General features: G+C 39.8%; 1 protein-coding gene across 2 annotated transcripts in view; it reads right to left on the reverse strand.

The window, feature by feature from the left end:
• The window catches only part of ZHX3 (zinc fingers and homeoboxes 3), a 436276-nt gene that overhangs the window by 339315 nt on the left and 71647 nt on the right, over positions 1-25314 (reverse strand). The gene's annotated exons all lie outside the window — the stretch shown is intronic.

A 25314-nucleotide genomic window follows, 5' to 3' on the forward strand; every position in this document is an offset into this window, starting at 1 on the left:
GCCGATGTCCGATTCGGGCATTTGCAAAACTTCTATAAGTCTTTCCGGTGTTAAGTGTGCTCTAAACCTAACTGCAAAGACATCTGCTATGTGCTTTGGGTCTGTGTTGGAGATGACATTTTGGATTACTTCAGAACACTGGTGGGTGTTGTTCTGATTTCTTGATGTAAGTAAAGAAGGATTTACAATTGTCCTTGACCTGAGGTGCTATTTCCACTTCAGATTTAGCTTAGTTCTTCCTTGTGACGTTTAATTTGCGGATCCTTTTTATAAAATCTTATATGCTCAGACTTGGATTCATCAGAGAACTTTTTATTTATTTTGCATTTGTTAACCGGGTTGGTCCAGCTGGGTAAGAATTTACCTTTTTTCAGTGGAGACCCGAGGGGAAAAGCCCCAAACAGACATACAAGTAGAGACAAGTTTACAATAATAAAGAGCAAAACTGTCATGAATACAATGGATAAGAAAAAAATAATGTACTCCATGGAATTAAACATCGCTATATACAAAAATATAACAACAACGGTGCAAAAGGAAAAACAATGATAATAAATCCAAAAGGAATGCAGTAACAGAATTAAGGTTATAGGTAATAATTTGAAAATAATATGGCATTATTAGATTAGTGCTAAAAGGAGAAATTGTGCAAGTGCATGTGGCCTCAGATCTGAGGAAAAAACTAGTGCAGGAGTATTGTGCATGGGGCCTCAGATCTGAGAAAGAAACTAGTGCAGGAGTATTAAAAAAAAAAAAAAAAAAAAAAGAGAGAAATGTGTATGTACAAGGGGCTTCAGATCAGAGGAAGAGATGGTGCAGAAGAAGAAAGTAGTAGAGGAGGGATGTAGTAATCTAGAGGGAGGGTGTAAATGGGGGAGCAGATAGATATAGTAAGTTATAGAAATAGGAAAGTTTGTACAGATCAGACTTAGTGGTAGAGTGGTTATAGGGAGAGGGAGGGGAGGGGTCAAGTAGGGTGGTTGCAGGTACATATTGGGTTATTATGGAGATACAGTATCAGGTCATGTTTGAAGTTAGAAAGGGAGGTATGGCTTCTGATTTCGAGTGGAAGATTGTTCCAGATAAGGGAAATGGAGTGTTTTATAGAGTATTTTACCTATGTTGTTGGGTCTATAGACTTGTAGTAAGTGTTTATCAGAGCTGCGCAGGAAACGAGGTGTACCAGGAGATCAGGCTGGACAAAGATGGGCAGTCAAGAGTTTGATTTAAGAATTGTAAAAGCTTGGATTAGCTGATTTTTGGCTAGAAGGTGTGGGAGTTCAAGCCAATGTACTTTTGCGAGTGTTGTGCAGTGATGGGATTTATAGGAGCTGCTGATTATAAATTTAGCAGTTTTGTTGTAGGTTTGGTCAAGCTTTGCTAGCAGGTTATTTTGTAGATTAGAAAATAGAGGGGAGCCATAGAGGAGGACAGGGAGGAGATAGGATTGGGCTAGCAGTAGTTTTGAGTTGGGGGTCAGGAATTTGCTATTCCTATATAGCAAGCCCAGTTTTTGGTGTGTTTTCTTTATGGAATGAAGTATGTGGCGGTCTAGTTTGACTTGGTCATCTATGATGACACCCAGGAGTTTAGTGTGCGAGTCTGGTCTTATGGTGGTGCCATTTAGACAGGATAAGAGAAAGCTGGATTTGTGCTGGGCTGGGGTTTTAGGCAGGAATAATAAGAGCTTAGTTTTAGATGAGTTGATTGTTGGTGAGCCACATCTCAACAGAATGAAATGAAGTTTGGGTGGAATGGTGGAGGTTGTTGATAAGAGTCAGAAATGGAGATCAGAGTTGAATCATCTGCATACTGAATGATAGAGGAGAGGTTACAGGCAGTGTGTAGGTCATTGGTGAAGAGACTGAAAAGGAGGGGACCGAGAATTCAGCCTTGAGGAACACCGGTCTGAACTGCCAGAAAGGGAGAGAAGGAACTTAGCCATTTAAGTTTGTAGACGATTGGACAGGTAACTTGAGAACCAATTAAGAGTGGAAATGGAAATGTTCAGCTGAGAAAGTTTATGAAGTAGAAGGTTGTGAGAAACAGTATCGAAAGCCTTTGAGAGATCTAAGAAGAGGCAGGACACAAGTTTGTTATTGTCTCTGGCCTCAGCTACTGCATGTGAGAAGGATAAGAGTGCAGTGTTAGCGCTGTGTTTGCATCTGAACCCATGCTGGGTGGTGGTTAAAGATTGTTTTGCGTAAGGTGAGAAAGTAGTTGAGAATAGATACACTTTTCGAGAATTTTGGAGAGGGGAGAAAGAATAGCAATGGGACGGAAGTTAGATGGTTCTGTGGCGTTACCTCTTTTATGTAGTGGGATAGTGTAGTATTGCTTCCAAATAGAGGGGACAGTGGATTCTTGGACTGAGCAGTTGATTAGAATGGTGACAGGAAGGGCAACAGAGTTAGCAGCAAGTTTAAGGAATTGGGGAGGTAGGTTACCAGGGGTGGGAGAACAAGGTTTGAGTTTACTGAGGAGAGTTTTAATATAACTAACAGACCCCTTCATGCTCAAACCTGTCTCTGAGAGGTTAGTGGAGTCAGATTGGGGATGTGAAAAAGGTGTGGGCTTGGTAGAGGAAGTAGTAGAACTGGAAGTGGAATTTGAGGTGGGGTTGGGGTTGTTGGTGGTGTTAGGTACTAGTTTAGAAATGGTATCAATGAAGTAGTGATTTAAATGGATGGCTGTATCCCAGGGTGAATGATTGGGAAAAGGGTTGGGAGTTGTGGGTGAACCAGGTTTGAGAAGAGTTTTTATGGTTGTCCAGAACTTCTGGGGCTTAGAAGTGTGCAGAGATTGGTGACAGAACAAAATAAAAAACAATAAAAGTTTTTTATGCTTTACTACTACCCGGATGATTTGTTTTTGCATTTCCCAGTATAATTGGGTCTAACATGGACTGCAAAGTCTTAGCACTTTTCCAGGTGGAAGCAGAAGTCTGTTGCGCAACTGTCAGATGATGCTACATGGGGGTTGGTGATATTACAAGCAAATTTTGAGAGCTCATTGTAGAGTCCAAGTAGGTTTGTTCTTTTGAAGTTCTTAAATTCAGATTTCTTCATGGGGTGGGGGGGATTTTACAGAAGGTCTCTAGTTAATGGTCAGATTTAACCAATGATGGGAATACCATGGGCATGGTACATGAGCGGGCTACACTGGTGAGGACAAAGTCTGTAATACTTTTGTCCCCTAGTGGGATGGTTAACTAGTTGTTCTAAGGAATTATCATTTAATAAGTCCACATAGTTTGGACATAAGTGGACATGCTTTGGACATGCCCAAATACTGAGGCAGTAAAGATAAAGTTAGAAGAAGTCTGGCTAGTTTTTGAGCCAGGCACTGATGTGGTCATAATGAGTTCCAGAGGTCTAGGAAACAAACACAATTTTGAAGAAAAATATGACACGACAAATAGAAATACCAATGAAAGTAGTACATTCGGTCTAGCTTCGCTAGTACTACTGGGGATAGATTTTATCAGAAACAACTTGACAGGTAAACTTGGACATCCTTAAAAGAAACTTTTTTTAAAGACAGGAAGAATTATCAGAATTCTTCAGCACGAGGTTCTGCAACCTAAGTTGCTGATTACAGTCATGGGCTTTGCCTGAAAAGTGATGAACTTACAAATTATTAGTGGTCTAAAATGGAAAGGAGAAAATCTACTTATGCATTTAACAGGTAATATCTACACATGTTTATTTCATGCCAAAACAATTATGGGTTATTAAGGATAATACTTCTAGACAATTTGCCATAGCCTGTTTAGATTCTTTTTACCCCGACTTCTAACAGTACAGAAATGATTGCTGGCTAGGATTTACAACATGCCTAAGCTTTTTTCCACACACAGCCATGGCTTGGGGAATTTTAGTAGCTACCCAAGGAGCCTTGAGCATTGAATTTTTCTAGGATAATCTCTCTCCTGGAATGAGAGAAGAAAAAAAGTTAAGGAAACAGACTAAGGATTTGTTACTGTCCATCTGGAACAGTACAGGCATACAGTCTAAGCCAAGAAGCCCATAAAGAAACATGCTGTAAATTGTTAGATTGGAGGGAACAAGCCCTTACAGTAATTGTTTTCTTTCAGCAGAGTGAGACTAGAACAAAGGTCACTGAGGAATGGTCGGTTGCTGTATATAGTAAACAGATCATGGACCTTTTCAGGGTCATCAGTTAAGAACAAGCCTAATACGAATTGCTTTACAGACAGTGGAATAAGTCTCGTAGTCATGTACAGTAAATAGATGAAAAACTCTCTAATGAGGCACTGTATGAATGAGGGGAACATGGATTTAAAATGGTTAGACAATACTCATAACAGTGGATGATGATGAAAAAAGGGCCAATTCCAAATTGACTTTGCCTCAAATAAGGCACTAGCATGCAAGCCAACACTACTCTAAATCAGTGAAGAGAAAATAATGTACAACTTTGAAGGGAATGATTTGTAGTTAAACAGGAAAATTCACAGTAGTGAACTGAATCAAGTAAAAAAAAAAAAAAAATAACACATAGGTTCATAGGTGTGTAATAGGCTAATGGCTCTGGAGTCTTTACAAGCCTAGCCGATAGAAGTGCCCTGGCATCGTGCGCCAGATGTTAGTTCACAGTGCCTCTATCAAGTACAGCCACTGCAGTGATCCCTGAGGTGATCTTTCTATTTCCCATCCACTCATCAAGATTTCTCTTGAAGAAGGCCAGTGAGGTGCTCTGCTTGACATGCATGGGAAGTCTATTCCAGAGCATGGGCAGTCTCTGGGTTATGAACCTGTCCCTCCAGCATGTTCTGTTGACTGTGGTAATGAGGTTGAGGTCTCTGGAACATGTGGTGTGGAGGGATTTGGATTTCTTTAGATGTAGCATTTCTAACAGAGCTGGGTCAGACATGGCTTTCTAAGTCAAGCAGACATTGCCTCTTAGTAGAATACCTGGAGTTTGTTTTTTTTTTTTTTTTTTTTTTTTTTTTTTTTTTGAGTCTGTCCATGTAGGACATGCATTTAAGGCCGAGGGATCCTCTTCGTGAGGTACTTTTGTGGCCTTTCCAGCTGTTGCACGTGTCTAGTGAGGTACATGGCAAATAGGGCATTATACTCAATGATTGGCCTAATGAGGGAAGAGTAGAGAGAGATAATGACCCCTTTCTTCCTAGATGCAAAACCCTTAGTAATGACAGTCAAAGAGGTAAAAAAAAAAAAAAATTATACAAAAAAATATATGCAGGTTTTTATAACAAGTCTAAACGTGTGTGTGTGTGTGTGTGTGTGTGTGTGTGTGTGTGTGTGTGCACGCGTGTGCGTGTGCAGTTCCAATTTCATTATCTGCAGAAAAATATTTATGTGAATTTTATTGTACTGGTTTTGATTCATCTCCCTTCTGATAAAATTAATAAACAGCTATATTGAGGTCAGTCCTATCTTGAGCTACTTATGAATCACAAACCCACTATAGCTGCATGGAAAATCGTTGGGTGACCCATCTACATATTTACTACTATGAGTGTGTTTTGTTGATGTCAGTTTTAATTTTTATGGAGTTCAGACAAGCTCTTTGCAATAAAAACTGAAAAAAAATGTAAAAAAAAAAAAAAAAGCTAAGATGCAATTTCACCTTCATGTGCCTGCAACAAAGTACTGTAAAGAAAGCCGAAAAATATATACAATCACAGTAAACCAGCAGCAGCAGAAACAACAACAAACTGCAGGGTAGAATAAATATAATCCAGATTAATAAAAACAATATTTAAATTACTAAATAAACATATGAAGTAATACTGTAAATGTGCAGGTCCTAAAAAGGTGCAAAATACACCTACACAAGACAGAAGTAAGAGTAAGAAAGGAAAGCTACAAAGATACAATAGAACACTGAAGGTATTAACAGTATTTCAATTGAAATACTAACGTTTACATCAATAAACCAAGAAGGGAGCACCACAAAAATGATGAAAGGCAATGCAGTAACTGTTAAAGATTAAGGTCGTTCAGGCAACAAGAATGAAAGCATAGTAGTGTATAGGAGTAAGGTATTTCTAACAATGTCGCATGGTTTTACATACTTCAGCAAAGGTTTGTAGTCACCATAAATAAATGCAAACCAGCAATCATACATTGTCTGAAAACAGAAAATTAAGTTCAGATAGTTGATAAACTGGACTGGACCCTTTACCTCCTTAGTGTGTTTGGGGTATGTCAGTGACCACTTTAAACTAAAGGTATGGTCTCTAACATATACAAACATCATTAAAAGTCTGATAATTATGAAAGGATGCAACCAATTGTCAGCAAAAATACTTGCCACCTGTGATATAGTCTCTTTCTACGGATACACAATACCCGTACAGCTTAAAGATATGTAAATCACTGTTCATTTTCCTGTGACCACTACCCTTGCCAGCATTAATGGAAGAAAACGTTCATACTTGCCTCACAAAACTTGCTCAAAAATGAAGGCCAACTCATCTCATCAATTTTCCTCTATTTCCAAAGCTTTCAATATGGTATCCCACCAAATACTTCTCAACAAACTAGCAACTTACAACCTCAGTACTCCATCCCTGACTTGGTTTCACAGCTATCATTCCAAACGAGAGCAATATACCAAATAGGAAAACAAACTTTCCCCCCTTCTACCCATCTCTGTTGCAGTCTCCCAAGGATCCAACCTTGGCCTTTTCCTCTTCATCATATTTACAAACAACCTCAGTACCACCACTCAACTAGCCTCTATCATCCAATATGTGGATGATGCCTCTCATGTTCTCTTCCCCCTCACCTCAGGAACTACAAGAAATAACACAAAAATCTCTCCAAGACGTAGAAAACTACCTCACTGACAACTAACGCACTAAACCCAAACAACTAAGCAAATGGTCTTTAGTACTAAAAAAAGTTAAAAATAACCTACCTCCTCTGGCCATCTACTCCTCTAATGGTACAAACATTGAACTTGTCAATCAAACTAAGCTTCTAGGTGTAACAGATGACTGTCTAATATCTGATAAACATATCACTAACAATTAAAAAATCCACATAAAACATGGCTCACTTTACAGGGCCAAACCATACTTAACCAACAATACCAGACTACCCACTGCCAGATCTCACCTACTATCCACCCTTCTTTGTTGCTCCCAAATCTTTACCAACATGTGCAAGTCCAACTTGAACAACTTAGAGGCCTGCTGTAACCAATTAACCTACCACATAATCTCATCACTGTTCCGCCCTTCACTAACTCAACTGGATTGAACTAACCAACCTATTAACTCTCAACCAACTAACCACTGCCCACAGTATCATCCATAAAACCCAATAACTGCCCTGCTCTCGCTGACCTAGTTCAACCCAACACAAACCTTAGGTCCCTTAGATCCTCTGAAAGGCAACTAAATCCAATTACTATGGAGATTCCACCTCTATTCTAACAAAATACCCCAAACCTAAAATCTATTAGCCCAACACATCCTAAAAATGACCAGTCACAAATTCAAACTACTACTAAAAGAACACCTTACTACTCACTGGCTATGCTCATGCATAGTTCCCGGACAAGCACAACAGCATGTTATTTCCTACTTCAACCATATCAGCCTTGAAAACATACCTAACTAGACTATTATGGGACAGCAAGTTTTACTTCTTTTGTTTCTCTTCTTCCAACCTTCTTACTATGAGACAGCAAGTTACAGCTTCTCTAACAACTATGTTAAAAAGCCTGTCTATACTTGTACATCAAGTTTTGTTAACTCAACTGTGTGCTATTAACCAGCCTCCTTGTAACTTTTGATCATATACTTCTGTACTTTATGTGATACTCTGCTGTACATACACACTGTATGCAATACTCTGCTGTATTTGTACATTGTATGTGGTGCTCTGCTGTATTTGTACATTGTATGTGGTGCTCTGCTGTATTTGTACATTGTATGTGGTGCTCTGCTGTATTTGCACATTCTATGTGGTGCGCTGCTGTATTTGTACATTCTATGTGGTGCTCTGCTGTATTTGTACATTCTATGTGGTGCTCTGCTGTATTTGTACATTCTATGTGGTGCTCTGCTGTATTTGTACATTGTATGTAGTACTCTGCTGTATTTGTACATTCTATGTGGTGCTCTGCTGTATTTGTACATTGTATGTAGTACTCTGCTGTATTTGTACATTCTATGTGGTGCTCTGCTGTATTTGTACATTCTATGTGGTGCTCTGCTGTATTTGTACATTCTATGTGGTGCTCTGCTGTATTTGTACATTCTATGTGGTGCTCTGCTGTATTTGTACATTCTATGTGGTGCTCTGCTGTATTTGTACATTCTATGTGGTGCTCTGCTGTATTTGTACATTCTATGTGGTGCTCTGCTGTATTTGTACATTCTATGTGGTGCTCTGCTGTATTTGTACATTGTATGTGGTGCTCTGCTGTATTTGTACATTGTATGTGGTGCTCTGCTGTATTTGTACATTGTATGTGGTGCTCTGCTGTATTTGTACATTGTATGTGGTACTCTGCTGTATTTTTTCCACTGTTGTTTTGTTAATTATTTGATGGAACTTTTCTCCCCAGGTCTCTGCTGAAGACTAATTCATGGCCCAGTCAGACATTACCCGGTAAACAAATGTAATAAATCAATAAATAAATTATGCTCAATGCATGGAACAAGATCAGACACTCATTGCTGTACTCAAAACCTGAACCAGAGGTGCAGTCAGGAGACAAACATCTAAATATATACATTGTCTCCCTGAGAATACTTAAGGACATCATTTGGTAAATATCCTGGGTTAGAGAACAGTCAAAATGGAAAGGTCTGGAAACTGGATGCACTTTGACATACCAAAAGCCCATAATCCCAAACGTTATTTTTGCGCGACAAAAATAACAAAACTGAAAATCCTGAACCACTTACTTTTCCCCAGGGCAAGTAAACACTTGCCCAAAACTACACAAAACCTTCCATACCATCTGAAACCCAGCTAGGTGGGGGGCTATGTACCCCACATCCCCTAACTATATATATATATACCAGGATCGCACTACAGTGGGGAAAAGGGTATATTTCCCCATAATGGGCAAGTATTTACTTTACACAGGATTAGACTACTCTTCAGGCTACTGATGATAATATTTTACATCTTTTAAATCTTTTGGAATGGAAAGTTAGGAAATTTAAAACATTACAATGGCAGCATTTTAGTTTCTTGGCATATCTGGAATTTGGTATTGTTCCTCATGGGTTAAGGATTCTTAACGTACCTTCATTTGGGAGCACTCATCCTATGCTTCTGAAAAATTGGCAAGAACTGAACTTGAAACTGGGTATGGATTATATGACCCTTATGAACAATTATTTTTTAAATGTTGAATTGCAACTTCAGGAAGAGATTAATAAATCAGAATGTGACATCTCTGCATTATCAGATTTTGCAGTTCATACAGTTGATTACGACAAAATGCTTGAAAGACTGTATAAACATGATACAAGTCTTGAAAAATGCAAAACATTGTAAATTATGTAGTGATATCAACAATTTCAACAATGGCCACAATTTCTCCTGGTCGCAGACTACTGGCATAAACAAGCCTGTTAAGAAAACAAATGGGGTTGTGAATATGATAAATGCAGGCTCAATTCATGCATTAGATGATATAAATCTACCGTTACACCCAGCCCAGCAATCCCATTCACAAGTTTCTAAGTCTGGGAATTTGACCAATGAGACTGTGAAGCAGAAAGTTGTAACAAACCTGGTACTCCCACACTACCTCATATCTTCCATCACTGGCTGCAGTTGAACCTGTGGGTGTAATTTCAGGTTTTCAGCATTGCCTGCAAGTCATTTGACTGAAATTACTGGAAGAGTTGATTTCAAAAGAAACGGGATTCATCCAGTGAATGTTCGCTGCCAAGAAAGACAGGAAGAAGCCGAAGCAGGCCTCATACACACAGCAAAATTCACAAACCGGTACAGTGAACAAGCAATGCGTTATTAATTTATCTGAGTTTGTTTTAACATCAGCCAATATAGCTTTACTACAAAAGGGTCTGAAGTTTGTTCCAGCTAACACTGATACTTTGACTGATGCGCTTACTAAACCAAAGCTGTTTACATGGAATCTGGATTTAAAATGGACTTTTAAAGATTCTTTGACTATAACAAATTCTACATTGTAAATGCAAAACTACTTTTATTCCTTTTTCGTCAACCCAATAGTCAATGCTTTCCATGACATCTGTGAACTTCATCTGCGTTGATATTACAACGAGCAAAAATTTAAGAGATTTTACAATTTGTCATGCGAGGAGCATGCAACTCTTTACAAACTAGAAGCAAATAATGACATGGTGATAAAGGAAACAGACAAAGGGAGGGCGATTGTTATAATGAATAAAAATGAATAAAAAGGACTATTTGAAGTCAATGTATTCAATTTTATCAGATAAACACACTTTTAAGGAAATCTTTGATGTTGATGTATACAAGTTCATCAGTGATATAAATATGTTGATTTTTAATGTACAGATGATGAATGACATTACTATTGACATCTTATTTCACTGTACCTTCTCCTGTGGTACTTGTGTAATATGGCCTTCCTAAAGTGCAAAAATCATTAGAAACCCGTCCCATGAGACCTACTTTCACTGGGAGGGGTTTGGTCCACTGAGCCTACATCTATGTATTTGCAGAACATTTTATGTTCCTATCTTAAAAATGTAAAGAGTTACATCAAGGATACTGCTGATTTTTTGAGGCAACTAAATATATGGTTTAAAACTAAAACATGTACAAGTTTTCAGATGGTTGTTCTTGACATAACATCACTGTTCACAGGGATACCGAATGAAATATGGTGCGTCATTGGTTAGGAACCTTCTACTTGAATGTTGTCAACTTACAGGAAGGCAGGTCAAGACTGTTTGTGAACTATCTGAATTGTTTTAGAAAATAACAGTTTTATTTTTGACAGTAAGTATTATCATCAAATCTCAGGTGTAGCGATGGATACCCCCCGTTGCTAATATATATGCCACCCTAGTTTTAGATAAATGGGAGGATGAAACTGTGTATAATGGCCCTGATTATTTTTCAAGCAAAATTTGTTGTTTTTAAACATTTTATGGATGACGTCTTTTTCATTTAGAATGGTGGGAGTAAAGAACTTAGCCAGTTTATTGATTTTTTTTGAACAACAGTACAAACTTTCTGAAATTTTCTGACTGCCTCTATGAATAATATTGAGTTTTTGTATATTGCTATATGTTCTCATGGCACTGATATACATACATCTACATATAAAAAGGCAGTCCATAAAAATAAATATCTACATAAAGAGTATACACGCACCCCATGTTTTTAAAGGGATAGTAAAAGCACAATGATAACTGCGGTGTTGGTGCTGTGGTAGCATTGTCACCTCACAGTAAGACTCTGTCCGGTTCGATTCTCAGCTAGAGCATCTTGTGTGTGGAGACATGCGTGAATGGGTGTACCTTTGTTGTAGGTTGTGCGTCAGAGCTGGCAACTCGGCACGTAAAAATCTACTGCCGATTAGCAGACCGGAGTTCCGCTGTGGCGACCCTAACCGGGAAAAGCCGAAAGACACACGTAAAAGCACAAATGATCCGCACAAGTAGGTTAAATACAGACTAATGTATATATAGAAAGTACAGTTGTGTACCTACCATAAATGTAGATGTTAGAGTGTATTCACTGTTGCAGTCATTACTCTTGGGTTATCCTGCTGGCAGGCTACTCTCAGTCAGCCAGAATTCCAAGGTCTAGGTCCGGCGTCGGTTGTTGTCGCCTCTTTCCTGGCGTCAGTGTACCAGGGGTATAAAAGATGCAGCCGACGCCATTTTCTTCAGTTTTTCTTGCCCCAGATGTCAGGTGCCCCAAATTGGAAGGCTGAAAAATATGCATGCACAAAAATAACACTTCCTTCATCTACAGGCAAATACACCAAATAGGTTGTATAGGATAGAGAAGTGCAGATAAGTCCCAGCAAAGAAAAGGGAGATGGTGGGTGGGTAACCTGGACTGCAACAGTGAATACACTCGAACATCTACATTTATGGTAGGTACACAACTGTACTATGTTCATAGTGTTTCACTTTTGCAGTCATTACTCTTGGGTTGAATCCCAAAGCTGAGGATGGGTGGCTGGGCTAACTAGGATTAGGAGAGGCTATGAGGCCCTGCAGAACTGCAGTGACAAAGCCTGCTCTGGACTTAAGAGTAAAGAGGTAAGTGGTTGTGCTTTGTGAAAGTGTGCACTGAACTCCAAGTTGCAGCCTCTGAGATATCTTTGGTTAGTACTCCTCTGAGAAAGGCTGCTGTAGTGGCTGCTGCTCTGGTGGAATGAGGCCTAATGCCCTTAGGCACTGTTTTGCCATGCTGAAAATAGCAGAAATGGATGCAATGGCCTATCCATTTAGAAACTGTCTGTTTTGAGATAGCCTTTCCTTGTGATCAGCAGCATATGACATTAAAAGTTGCTCAGTCTTTCTGAAAGCTTTAGTTCTGTCCAAGTAGAAGCGTAACTGCCTGTGCATGTCCAAAGAATGCAGAATTTTCTCACCCTTGTTCTGTGGATTTGGATAAAAGGTAGGCAAGTGAATGGTTTGGTTGAAGGCCACACTGGACACCACCTTAGGCATAAATGTAGGGTTTGTCCTCAGAGAAACCCTGGCTGGATCCACAGCTATGAGTGCTTGTAACTCAGACTCGTCTTGCAGAGGTTATTGCTAGGAGCAGAACTGTTTTCCAGGATAAGAATTTTATATCAGTTGTTGATGCTGGCTCGAAAGGAGACAGTGTGAGTTTTTCCAAAACATAACTGAGGTCCCAGGCCGGAAGTGGTGCTCTCCTTGGAGGCCTAATGTTTTTGGCCCCTCTGAGGTACTGCCTTATTAAAGGATGAGTAAAGATAGGTGGCTCCGTACTGTAATGGGCTGAAATGGCAGAGGCATGAATCTTAATTGATGAGAAAGAAAGGCCTTTGTTCAGCATCTCAGTTAGGTATTGTAAAATCTGAGGGATATTTGGTACACGCGTGTCAATGCCTTGTTCCTGGTTCCAAGCACAGAAGCTTTTCCCTTTTTCTGCACAAGATTTTCTGGTACTGGGTCTCCTGGCCTCCAAGATAACATCCATAACAGCTTTTGAAAGAGGAGTGTTTTGAATGGCTACATTATCTGCCATGCTGCCAGATTTAAGGTCCTGAGTTGGCTGTGCAGGATCCGATTGTTTTGTTGGTCAGCAAGTGAGAAGTTTTGAGGCAATATCCATGCTGGACCTTGAGACAAGCTCTTTAGGATTGGGTACCAGTACTGGCGAGGCCAGTCTGGTGCAATCAGTATCATTTTTGGCTTCTCTTGTCTGACCTTTAGGAGTACCCTGGGAAGGAAAGGCAGTGGAGGAAAGGCATATACTGTTAGATTTTTCCAGCTGAAGGATAGGGCGTCCACTTTCCATGCTTGCTTGTGATAAATCCTTGTGCAAAATCTCTGCAACTGGCAGTTGTGAGGGGAGGCGAATAGATCTATGTCTGGGCATCCCCATTTCCTTGTTATCATGCTGAAGACTTGTGGATCCAGTTTCCATTCATGGAGATCCATGAGGATTCTGCTTAGTTAGTCTGCCAGAGTATTTGTTTTTCCTGGCAGGAATTGTGCTTGCAGGTGAGCTTGAGAGTTCAATGCTGTGTTCCACAAAGTCATGGCTTGCCTACAGAGGGGGTAGAAATGCGTGCCCTTTTGCTTGTTTATGTACCACATGACTGTAGCTTTGTCCGTCTTTAGCAATAGTTGTCCTGGATGGAGTAGATCCTTGAAGGCTGTCAGGGCATTCTGTACAGCTAGCATCTCTTTTTGATTGATATGAAGATCCATTTAACTTGCGGGCCACGTGCCCTGAATACATTTTCCTGCCATGTGTGCCCCCCAGGCATAATCCGATGCATCTGTTGTTAGTGTCTGCCTGGCTATGGGTAAAGTGAACGTCTGTCCCTTGTTGTGGTGACAGGCCAGTGCCCAACATCAAAACTCCTGTCGCAGGCAGGGAATGAGGGTAATTATTGTTTCCAGGCTGTGGCAATGTTGAGTCCAAACACCTTTTACATACCACTGTAGCTTCCTCATATGCAGTCTTGCATAAGGAATTAGCAGAATGCAGGATGCCATGAAGCCCAAAGCCTGCAGAATTTTTCTTACAGGTAACTGGGATTTTGCTGCCATCATTTGGAAGTAATAAGTCAGTTGCCTTTGTTTGTCTGGTGTGAGATAAGCCATCTGGGCAGTTGTATTTAAGCTTGCCCCAGGAATATTATCTCTTGAGAGGGTACTAGTTTTGATTTCTTTTCATTTACTGTGTACCCTAGGCAAATTAGTAATCTTTTTACAAACGCCAGATGCTTTAGTAGAATGTCCTTGCTCTCTGCTTGAATAAGGAAGTCATCCACGTAGGGATATATTTGAATTCCTCTTTGTCTGCAAAATGCAATTACTGGTGCCAGGCATTTTGTGAAGACCCTGGGCGCAGTAGATAAGCCAAAGGGCAGTGCAGAAAATTGGCAGTACATTGAGCCAGCTATGAATCTGAGGTATCTTCTGCGAGATTGTCTGATTGGGACATGCAGGTATGCCTCTGAGGTCCAAAGTTATGAGCCAAGCCTTTTTGCCCAGCATGGGCAGAAGTTGCTGCAGTGTCAATATTTTGAATTTTGGAACGTCCAGAAAAGTATTTAGAATAGCCAGGCCTGGTATTGGCCTCCAGGCTTTGTCGAGTAAAATCCTTGTCCCTGCTCTTGCTGTGGTACTCTTTGAATAGCCCTCATGTCCATGAGAGATGAAATTTGCTTTTGTGCCTCTGCCCACTGATTGTGTGGCAGGTCTGGCATACCTTTTGCCTTTGGGAGGGTGTGAAAGTGGAACCTATAGCCCTGAGAAACAATATTCAGTACCCATTTGTCCTGGGTGATCATGTGACAATTTTGTGAGAAAAGTGGTAGCTTTCCCCCCTAGGGGTGCTGCCAAAAGGTAAGTGCTTGGCATTGGCACTGGGAAGTCATTGGGGCTGTTTCCTACATGGTTGTGATTTGTCTTCTCTGCTTTTGGAGGCAGAAGCACCCCATTGTTTAGGCCTGTATGAGCCTTGGGGCTGAGATCTGCCACTAGGGCATCTGTATCTGCCTCTTTGTGGCCTGTCGGACACTGGAAAGGACCAATTCTTAGAAGGCCAGTTCCTGCTAAATCTGGGTGGCTGAACCTGCAAGAAATCCTTTACTGTCTGCATAGATTTCGCTTTATCCTCCATTTTCTTTAACACCTCTTCTGCCTTGACAACAAACAAAGTATCATGCTGTAATGGGAGCATCCAATAATTTAGCTTTAACATGATCAGGCATACTCTGTTCCTTTAACCATGCATGACTTTGAAGGACAGAGCCTGTAATTGTGGCCCTGCAAGAAGCCTCTAGTGAATCAAAACCACATTGCAAAGTATGCTTTCCCACTTGTTCAGCTGCATGCAATAAATCCTGCATTTCCTTGTTTTCAGGACATTCAGAGTTTGTCAGCATTTTCTGTTTTAGCAGAGACATTAGGTGTTGCTGATATTTAAGCATGTGAAACTGGCAGTTTAAAGCCCTTACAGCTAAAGTAGCAGAGGTGTAAACTTTTTTCCCCCCATCTGTCCAGTGCTCTAGAATCCCTATCAGAGGGAACAGGGTTTTTTGCGGTGGAAGCCTTGACCCATTTGGGACCCTGAGATATAGTTTCTGGGTCAGCAGCAGGGTTTTTATAAAGAAATTTATGCGAATCTGGAACCCTGTAGTACCTATCTGGCTTAACTGGTGCAGGGGGTAAAGAATCAGAAGATAGACTGGACTCAGAAAATACACCATCTACAATGTCTAGTACAGGAGGAATAGCAAGAGGTCTGTGTTGAGGCAATAAAAGAAAGTCTCTGAGCCTTTTCTTGGATTCTGAATAATCTTAGCTCTCCCAGTGGAAGTGTTCCCTCATGGCGTGCAGGGTTTCCCCAAAAGAATAGTCCTCAGGAGGAGAGGCTGAAGGGATAGATTCTTCAGCATCAGAGTCCTCATAGGGAGGAAGAGAATATCCCTGTTCTGAAGAAGAATCAGATGAAAAAGAAATCTGATCAGATGAATCATAGTCAGTGTCTTGCCTAGGTCGTTTATCAGGATGGGGATGGGAACCCCTGATCAAAGTAATTAGGTCCTTGGCCATTTTAAGCATCTGTTTCTTAGGCATGAATGACTGTCCTGGAGAATGCTGTACTTGTTTCTTTTTCTAGGATAATCTCTCTCCTGGAATGAGAGAAGAAAAAAAGTTAAGGAAACAGACTAAGGATTTGTTACTGTCCATCTGGAACAGTACAGGCATACAGTCTAAGCCAAGAAGCCCATAAAGAAACATGCTGTAAATTGTTAGATTGGAGGGAACAAGCCCTTACAGTAATTGTTTTCTTTCAGCAGAGTGAGACTAGAACAAAGGTCACTGAGGAATGGTCGGTTGCTGTATATAGTAAACAGATCATGGACCTTTTCAGGGTCATCAGTTAAGAACAAGCCTAATACGAATTGCTTTACAGACAGTGGAATAAGTCTCGTAGTCATGTACAGTAAATAGATGAAAAACTCTCTAATGAGGCACTGTATGAATGAGGGGAACATGGATTTAAAATGGTTAGACAATACTCATAACAGTGGATGATGATGAAAAAAGGGCCAATTCCAAATTGACTTTGCCTCAAATAAGGCACTAGCATGCAAGCCAACACTACTCTAAATCAGTGAAGAGAAAATAATGTACAACTTTGAAGGGGAATGATTTGTAGTTAAACAGGAAAATTCACAGTAGTGAACTGAATCAAGTAAAAAAAAAAAAAAAATAACACATAGGTTCATAGGTGTGTAATAGGCTAATGGCTCTGGAGTCTTTACAAGCCTAGCCGATAGAAGTGCCCTGGCATCGTGCCGCCAGATGTTAGTTCACAGTGCCTCTATCAAGTACAGCCACTGCAGTGATCCCTGAGGTGATCTTTCTATTTCCCATCCACTCATCAAGATTTCTCTTGAAGAAGGCCAGTGAGGTGCTCTGCTTGACATGCATGGGAAGTCTATTCCAGAGCATGGGCAGTCTCTGGGTTATGAACCTGTCCCTCCAGCATGTTCTGTTGACTGTGGTAATGAGGTTGAGGTCTCTGGAACATGTGGTGTGGAGGGATTTGGATTTCTTTAGATGTAGCATTTCTAACAGAGCTGGGTCAGACATGGCTTTCTAAGTCAAGCAGACATTGCCTCTTAGTAGAATACCTGGAGTTTGTTTTTTTTTTTTTGAGTCTGTCCATGTAGGACATGCATTTAAGGCCGAGGGATCCTCTTCGTGAGGTACTTTTGTGGCCTTTCCAGCTGTTGCACGTGTCTAGTGAGGTACATGGCAAATAGGGCATTATACTCAATGATTGGCCTAATGAGGGAAGAGTAGAGAGAGATAATGACCCCTTTCTTCCTAGATGCAAAACCCTTAGTAATGACAGTCAAAGAGGTAAAAAAAAAAAAAAAATTATACAAAAAAATATATGCAGGTTTTTATAACAAGTCTAAACGTGTGTGTGTGTGTGTGTGTGTGTGTGTGTGTGTGTGTGTGCGTGTGCAGTTCCAATTTCATTATCTGCAGAAAAATATTTATGTGAATTTTATTGTACTGGTTTTGATTCATCTCCCTTCTGATAAAATTAATAAACAGCTATATTGAGGTCAGTCCTATCTTGAGCTACTTATGAATCACAAACCCACTATAGCTGCATGGAAAATCGTTGGGTGACCCATCTACATATTTACTACTATGAGTGTGTTTTGTTGATGTCAGTTTTAATTTTTATGGAGTTCAGACAAGCTCTTTGCAATAAAAACTGAAAAAAAATGTAAAAAAAAAAAAAAAAGCTAAGATGCAATTTCACCTTCATGTGCCTGCAACAAAGTACTGTAAAGAAAGCCGAAAAATATATACAATCACAGTAAACCAGCAGCAGCAGAAACAACAACAAACTGCAGGGTAGAATAAATATAATCCAGATTAATAAAAACAATATTTAAATTACTAAATAAACATATGAAGTAATACTGTAAATGTGCAGGTCCTAAAAAGGTGCAAAATACACCTACACAAGACAGAAGTAAGAGTAAGAAAGGAAAGCTACAAAGATACAATAGAACACTGAAGGTATTAACAGTATTTCAATTGAAATACTAACGTTTACATCAATAAACCAAGAAGGGAGCACCACAAAAATGATGAAAGGCAATGCAGTAACTGTTAAAGATTAAGGTCGTTCAGGCAACAAGAATGAAAGCATAGTAGTGTATAGGAGTAAGGTATTTCTAAAAATGTCGCATGGTTTTTACATACTTCAGCAAAGGTTTGTAGTCACCATAAATAAATGCAAACCAGCAATCATACATTGTCTGAAAAACAGAAAATTAAGTTCAGATAGTTGATAAACTGGACTGGACCCTTTACCTCCTTAGTGTGTTTGGGGTATGTCAGTGACCACTTTAAACTAAAGGTATGGTCTCTAACATATACAAACATCATTAAAAGTCTGATAATTATGAAAGGATGCAACCAATTGTCAGCAAAAATACTTGCCACCTGTGATATAGTCTCTTTCTACGGATACACAATACCCGTACAGCTTAAAGATATGTAAATCACTGTTCATTTTCCTGTGACCACTACCCTTGCCAGCATTAATGGAAGAAAACGTTCATACTTGCCTCACAAAACTTGCTCAAAAATGAAGGCCAACTCATCTCATCAATTTTCCTCTATTTCCAAAGCTTTCAATATGGTATCCCACCAAATACTTCTCAACAAACTAGCAACTTACAACCTCAGTACTCCATCCCTGACTTGGTTTCACAGCTATCATTCCAAACGAGAGCAATATACCAAATAGGAAAACAAACTTTCCCCCCTTCTACCCATCTCTGTTGCAGTCTCCCAAGGATCCAACCTTGGCCTTTTCCTCTTCATCATATTTACAAACAACCTCAGTACCACCACTCAACTAGCCTCTATCATCCAATATGTGGATGATGCCTCTCATGTTCTCTTCCCCCTCACCTCAGGAACTACAAGAAATAACACAAAAATCTCTCCAAGACGTAGAAAACTACCTCACTGACAACTAACGCACTAAACCCAAACAACTAAGCAAATGGTCTTTAGTACTAAAAAGTTAAAATAACCTACCTCCTCTGGCCATCTACTCCTCTAATGGTACAAACATTGAACTTGTCAATCAAACTAAGCTTCTAGGTGTAACAGATGACTGTCTAATATCTGATAAACATATCACTAACAATTAAAAAATCCACATAAAACATGGCTCACTTTACAGGGCCAAACCATACTTAACCAACAATACCAGACTACCCACTGCCAGATCTCACCTACTATCCACCCTTCTTTGTTGCTCCCAAATCTTTACCAACATGTGCAAGTCCAACTTGAACAACTTAGAGGCCTGCTGTAACCAATTAACCTACCACATAATCTCATCACTGTTCCGCCCTTCACTAACTCAACTGGATTGAACTAACCAACCTATTAACTCTCAACCAACTAACCACTGCCCACAGTATCATCCATAAAACCCAATAACTGCCCTGCTCTCGCTGACCTAGTTCAACCCAACACAAACCTTAGGTCCCTTAGATCCTCTGAAAGGCAACTAAATCCAATTACTATGGAGATTCCACCTCTATTCTAACAAAATACCCCAAACCTAAAATCTATTAGCCCAACACATCCTAAAAATGACCAGTCACAAATTCAAACTACTACTAAAAGAACACCTTACTACTCACTGGCTATGCTCATGCATAGTTCCCGGACAAGCACAACAGCATGTTATTTCCTACTTCAACCATATCAGCCTTGAAAACATACCTAACTAGACTATTATGGGACAGCAAGTTTTACTTCTTTTGTTTCTCTTCTTCCAACCTTCTTACTATGAGACAGCAAGTTACAGCTTCTCTAACAACTATGTTAAAAAGCCTGTCTATACTTGTACATCAAGTTTTGTTAACTCAACTGTGTGCTATTAACCAGCCTCCTTGTAACTTTTGATCATATACTTCTGTACTTTATGTGATACTCTGCTGTACATACACACTGTATGCAATACTCTGCTGTATTTGTACATTGTATGTGGTGCTCTGCTGTATTTGTACATTGTATGTGGTGCTCTGCTGTATTTGTACATTGTATGTGGTGCTCTGCTGTATTTGCACATTCTATGTGGTGCGCTGCTGTATTTGTACATTCTATGTGGTGCTCTGCTGTATTTGTACATTCTATGTGGTGCTCTGCTGTATTTGTACATTCTATGTGGTGCTCTGCTGTATTTGTACATTGTATGTAGTACTCTGCTGTATTTGTACATTCTATGTGGTGCTCTGCTGTATTTGTACATTGTATGTAGTACTCTGCTGTATTTGTACATTCTATGTGGTGCTCTGCTGTATTTGTACATTCTATGTGGTGCTCTGCTGTATTTGTACATTCTATGTGGTGCTCTGCTGTATTTGTACATTCTATGTGGTGCTCTGCTGTATTTGTACATTCTATGTGGTGCTCTGCTGTATTTGTACATTCTATGTGGTGCTCTGCTGTATTTGTACATTCTATGTGGTGCTCTGCTGTATTTGTACATTGTATGTGGTGCTCTGCTGTATTTGTACATTGTATGTGGTGCTCTGCTGTATTTGTACATTGTATGTGGTGCTCTGCTGTATTTGTACATTGTATGTGGTACTCTGCTGTATTTTTTCCACTGTTGTTTTGTTAATTATTTGATGGAACTTTTCTCCCCAGGTCTCTGCTGAAGACTAATTCATGGCCCAGTCAGACATTACCGGTAAACAAATGTAATAAATCAATAAATAAATTATGCTCAATGCATGGAACAAGATCAGACACTCATTGCTGTACTCAAAACCTGAACCAGAGGTGCAGTCAGGAGACAAACATCTAAATATATACATTGTCTCCCTGAGAATACTTAAGGACATCATTTGGTAAATATCCTGGGTTAGAGAACAGTCAAAATGGAAAGGTCTGGAAACTGGATGCACTTTGACATACCAAAAGCCCATAATCCCAAACGTTATTTTTGCGCGACAAAAATAACAAAACTGAAAATCCTGAACCACTTACTTTTCCCCAGGGCAAGTAAACACTTGCCCAAAACTACACAAAACCTTCCATACCATCTGAAACCCAGCTAGGTGGGGGGCTATGTACCCCACATCCCCCTAACTATATATATATATACCAGGATCGCACTACAGTGGGGAAAAGGGTATATTTCCCCATAATGGGCAAGTATTTACTTTACACAGGATTAGACTACTCTTCAGGCTACTGATGATAATATTTTACATCTTTTAAATCTTTTGGAATGGAAAGTTAGGAAATTTAAAACATTACAATGGCAGCATTTTAGTTTCTTGGCATATCTGGAATTTGGTATTGTTCCTCATGGGTTAAGGATTCTTAACGTACCTTCATTTGGGAGCACTCATCCTATGCTTCTGAAAAATTGGCAAGAACTGAACTTGAAACTGGGTATGGATTATATGACCCTTATGAACAATTATTTTTTAAATGTTGAATTGCAACTTCAGGAAGAGATTAATAAATCAGAATGTGACATCTCTGCATTATCAGATTTTGCAGTTCATACAGTTGATTACGACAAAATGCTTGAAAGACTGTATAAACATGATACAAGTCTTGAAAAATGCAAAACATTGTAAATTATGTAGTGATATCAACAATTTCAACAATGGCCACAATTTCTCCTGGTCGCAGACTACTGGCATAAACAAGCCTGTTAAGAAAACAAATGGGGTTGTGAATATGATAAATGCAGGCTCAATTCATGCATTAGATGATATAAATCTACCGTTACACCCAGCCCAGCAATCCCATTCACAAGTTTCTAAGTCTGGGAATTTGACCAATGAGACTGTGAAGCAGAAAGTTGTAACAAACCTGGTACTCCCACACTACCTCATATCTTCCATCACTGGCTGCAGTTGAACCTGTGGGTGTAATTTCAGGTTTTCAGCATTGCCTGCAAGTCATTTGACTGAAATTACTGGAAGAGTTGATTTCAAAAGAAACGGATTCATCCAGTGAATGTTCGCTGCCAAGAAAGACAGGAAGAAGCGGAAGCAGGCCTCATACACACAGCAAAATTCACAAACCGGTACAGTGAACAAGCAATGCGTTATTAATTTATCTGAGTTTGTTTTAACATCAGCCAATATAGCTTTACTACAAAAGGGTCTGAAGTTTGTTCCAGCTAACACTGATACTTTGACTGATGCGCTTACTAAACCAAAGCTGTTTACATGGAATCTGGATTTAAAATGGACTTTTAAAGATTCTTTGACTATAACAAATTCTACATTGTAAATGCAAAACTACTTTTATTCCTTTTTCGTCAACCCAATAGTCAATGCTTTCCATGACATCTGTGAACTTCATCTGCGTTGATATTACAACGAGCAAAAATTTAAGAGATTTTACAATTTGTCATGCGAGGAGCATGCAACTCTTTACAAACTAGAAGCAAATAATGACATGGTGATAAAGGAAACAGACAAAGGGAGGGCGATTGTTATAATGAATAAAAATGAATAAAAAGGACTATTTGAAGTCAATGTATTCAATTTTATCAGATAAACACACTTTTAAGGAAATCTTTGATGTTGATGTATACAAGTTCATCAGTGATATAAATATGTTGATTTTAATGTACAGATGATGAATGACATTACTATTGACATCTTATTTCACTGTACCTTCTCCTGTGGTACTTGTGTAATATGGCCTTCCTAAAGTGCAAAAATCATTAGAAACCCGTCCCATGAGACCTACTTTCACTGGGAGGGGTTTGGTCCACTGAGCCTACATCTATGTATTTGCAGAACATTTTATGTTCCTATCTTAAAAATGTAAAGAGTTACATCAAGGATACTGCTGATTTTTTGAGGCAACTAAATATATGGTTTAAAACTAAAACATGTACAAGTTTTCAGATGGTTGTTCTTGACATAACATCACTGTTCACAGGGATACCGAATGAAATATGGTGCGTCATTGGTTAGGAACCTTCTACTTGAATGTTGTCAACTTACAGGAAGGCAGGTCAAGACTGTTTGTGAACTATCTGAATTGTTTTAGAAAATAACAGTTTTATTTTTGACAGTAAGTATTATCATCAAATCTCAGGTGTAGCGATGGATACCCCCCGTTGCTAATATATATGCCACCCTAGTTTTAGATAAATGGGAGGATGAAACTGTGTATAATGGCCCTGATTATTTTTCAAGCAAAATTTGTTGTTTTTAAACATTTTATGGATGACGACTTTTTCATTTAGAATGGTGGGAGTAAAGAACTTAGCCAGTTTATTGATTTTTTTTGAACAACAGTACAAACTTTCTGAAATTTTCTGACTGCCTCTATGAATAATATTGAGTTTTTGTATATTGCTATATGTTCTCATGGCACTGATATACATACATCTACATATAAAAAGGCAGTCCATAAAAATAAATATCTACATAAAGAGTATACACGCACCCCATGTTTTTAAAGGGATAGTAAAAGCACAATGATAACTGCGGTGTTGGTGCTGTGGTAGCATTGTCACCTCACAGTAAGACTCTGTCCGGTTCGATTCTCAGCTAGAGCATCTTGTGTGTGGAGACATGCGTGAATGGGTGTACCTTTGTTGTAGGTTGTGCGTCAGAGCTGGCAACTCGGCACGTAAAAATCTACTGCCGATTAGCAGACCGGAGTTCCGCTGTGGCGACCCCTAACCGGGAAAAGCCGAAAGACACACGTAAAAGCACAAATGATCCGCACAAGTAGGTTAAATACAGACTAATGTATATATAGAAAGTACAGTTGTGTACCTACCATAAATGTAGATGTTAGAGTGTATTCACTGTTGCAGTCATTACTCTTGGGTTATCCTGCTGGCAGGCTACTCTCAGTCAGCCAGAATTCCAAGGTCTAGGTCCGGCGTCGGTTGTTGTCGCCTCTTTCCTGACGTCAGTGTACCAGGGGTATAAAAGATGCAGCCGACGCCATTTTCTTCAGTTTTTCTTGCCCCAGATGTCAGGTGCCCCCAAATTGGAAGGCTGAAAAATATGCATGCACAAAAAATAACACTTCCTTCATCTACAGGCAAATACACCAAATAGGTTGTATAGGATAGAGAAGTGCAGATAAGTCCCAGCAAAGAAAAGGGAGATGGTGGGTGGGTAACCTGGACTGCAACAGTGAATACACTCGAACATCTACATTTATGGTAGGTACACAACTGTACTATGTTCATAGTGTTTCACTTTTGCAGTCATTACTCTTGGGTTGAATCCCAAAGCTGAGGATGGGTGGCTGGGCTAACTAGGATTAGGAGAGGCTATGAGGCCCTGCAGAACTGCAGTGACAAAGCCTGCTCTGGACTTAAGAGTAAAGAGGTAAGTGGTTGTGCTTTGTGAAAGTGTGCACTGAACTCCAAGTTGCAGCCTCTGAGATATCTTTGGTTAGTACTCCTCTGAGAAAGGCTGCTGTAGTGGCTGCTGCTCTGGTGGAATGAGGCCTAATGCCCTTAGGCACTGTTTTGCCATGCTGAAAATAGCAGAAATGGATGCAATGGCCTATCCATTTAGAAACTGTCTGTTTTGAGATAGCCTTTCCTTGTGATCAGCAGCATATGACATTAAAAGTTGCTCAGTCTTTCTGAAAGCTTTAGTTCTGTCCAAGTAGAAGCGTAACTGCCTGTGCATGTCCAAAGAATGCAGAATTTTCTCACCCTTGTTCTGTGGATTTGGATAAAAGGTAGGCAAGTGAATGGTTTGGTTGAAGGCCACACTGGACACCACCTTAGGCATAAATGTAGGGTTTGTCCTCAGAGAAACCCTGGCTGGATCCACAGCTATGAGTGCTTGTAACTCAGACTCGTCTTGCAGAGGTTATTGCTAGGAGCAGAACTGTTTTCCAGGATAAGAATTTTATATCAGTTGTTGATGCTGGCTCGAAGGAGACAGTGTGAGTTTTTCCAAAACATAACTGAGGTCCCAGGCGGAAGTGGTGCTCTCCTTGGAGGCCTAATGTTTTGGCCCCTCTGAGGTACTGCCTTATTAAAGGATGAGTAAAGATAGGTGGCTCCGTACTGTAATGGGCTGAAATGG

This window comes from Protopterus annectens, chromosome 12.part0 (assembly GCF_019279795.1).
Source record: "Protopterus annectens isolate FY-2018-M chromosome 12.part0, PAN1.0, whole genome shotgun sequence".
In the NCBI taxonomy this organism is placed as follows: domain Eukaryota; kingdom Metazoa; phylum Chordata; order Ceratodontiformes; family Protopteridae; genus Protopterus; species Protopterus annectens.